The following is a 1,913-nucleotide window of genomic DNA, read 5'->3' as shown; positions in this document are numbered from 1 at the left end:
GAGCAGAGAGGTTGGGGGAGCAGAGAGGTAGGGGGGCAGAGAGGTAGGGGGGCAGAGAGGTTGAGAGGGCAGAGAGGTTGAGAGGGCAGAGAGGTTGGGGGAGCAGAGAGGTTGAAGGGGCAGAGAGGTTGAGGGGGCAGAGACGTTGGGGGAGCAGAGAGGTTGGGGGGGCAGAGAGGTTGAGGGGCAGAGAGGTTGGGGGGAGCAGAGAGGTTGGGGGGGACAGAGAGGTTGGGGAGCAGAGAGGTTGAGGGGACAGAGAGGTTGAGGGGGCAGAGACGTTGGGGGAGCAGAGAGGTTGGGGGGGAAGAGAGGTTGGGGGAGCAGAGAGGTTGGGGGGCAGAGAGGTTGGGGGGCAGAGACGTTGGGGGAGCAGAGAGGTTGGGGGAGCAGAGAGGTTGGGGGGGGCAGAGACGTTGGGGGGAAGAGAGGTTGGGGGAGCAGAGAGGTTGGGGGGGCAGAGAGGTTGGGGGGGCAGAGAGGTTGGGGGCTCAAAGAGGTTGGGGGGCAGAGAGGTTGGGGGGCAGAGAGGTTGGGGGGAAGAGAGGTTGGGGGAGCAGAGAGGTTGGGGGAGCAGAGAGGTTGGGGGGCAGAGAGGTTGGGGGAGCAGAGAGGTTGGGGGGCAGAGACGTTGGGGGAGCAGAGAGGTTGGGGGAGCAGAGAGGTTGGGGGGGCAGAGAGGTTGGGGGGGCAGAGAGGTTGGGGGCTCAAAGAGGTATGGAGGGCAGAGAGGTTGGGGGGGCAGAGAGGTTGGGGGGAAGAGAGGTTGGGGGAGCAGAGAGGTTGGGGGGGCAGAGAGGTTGGGGGGGCAGAGAGGTTGGGGGCAGAGAGGTTGAGGGGGAAGAGAGGTTGAGGGGGAAGAGAGGTTGGGGGGCAGAGAGGTTGGGGGCTCAAAGAGGTTGGGGGGCAGAGAGGTAGGGGGGCAGAGAGGTTGGGGGCAGAGAGGTTGAAGGGGCAGAGAGGTTGGGGGAGCAGAGAGGTTGAAGGGGCAGAGAGGTTGGGGGCAGAGAGGTTGAGGGGGAAGAGAGGTTGGGGGGCAGAGAGGTAGGGGGGCAGAGAGGTAGGGGGGGCAGAGAGGTTGGGGGCAGAGAGGTTGAGGGGGAAGAGAGGTTGGGGGGCAGAGAGGTTGGGGGCTCAAAGAGGTTGGGGGGCAGAGAGGTAGGGGGGGCAGAGAGGTTGGGGGGGCAGAGAGGTTGAGGGGGCAGAGAGGTTGGGGGACAAGAGAGGTTGAAGGGGCAGAGAGGTTGAGGGGGCAGAGAGGTTGAGGGGGCAGAGAGGTTGGGGGAGCAGAGAGGTTGGGGGAGCAGAGAGGTTGAGGGGGCAGAGAGGTTGAGGGGGCAGAGAGGTTGGGGGGGCAGAGAGGTTGGGGGAGCAGAGAGGTTGAGGGGGCAGAGAGGTTGAGGGGGCAGAGAGGTTGGGGGCAGACAGGTTGGGGGAGCAGAGAGGTTGAGGGGGCAGAGAGGTTGAAGGGCAGAGAGGTTGAGGGGGCAGAGAGGTTGGGGGAGCAGAGAGGTTGAAGGGGCAGAGAGGTTGGGGGCAGAGAGGTTGGGGAGCAGAGAGGTTGGGGGCAGAGAGGTTGGGGGCAGAGAGGTTGGGGGAGCAGAGAGGTTGAGGGGGCAGAGAGGTTGGGGGCAGAGAGGTTGGGGGAGCAGAGAGGTTGAGGGGGCAGAGAGGTTGAAGGGGCAGAGAGGTTGAGGGGGCAGAAAGGTTGGGGGAGCAGAGAGGTTGAAGGGGCAGAGAGGTTGGGGGCAGAGAGGTTGGGGGAGCAGAGAGGTTGAGGGGGCAGAGAGGTTGGGGGGGGCAGAGAGGTTGAGGGGGCAGAGAGGTTGGGGGGGCAGAGAGGTTGGGGGAGCAGAGAGGTTGGGGGAGCAGAGAGGTTGAGGGGGGCAGAGAGGTTGAGGGGGCAGAGAGGT

Source organism: Erythrolamprus reginae, chromosome 2 (genome assembly GCF_031021105.1).
Source record: "Erythrolamprus reginae isolate rEryReg1 chromosome 2, rEryReg1.hap1, whole genome shotgun sequence".
Classification (NCBI taxonomy): domain Eukaryota; kingdom Metazoa; phylum Chordata; class Lepidosauria; order Squamata; family Dipsadidae; genus Erythrolamprus; species Erythrolamprus reginae.
The sequence above is the reverse complement of the archived record's forward strand: the minus strand, read 5'-3'. Positions refer to the sequence as shown.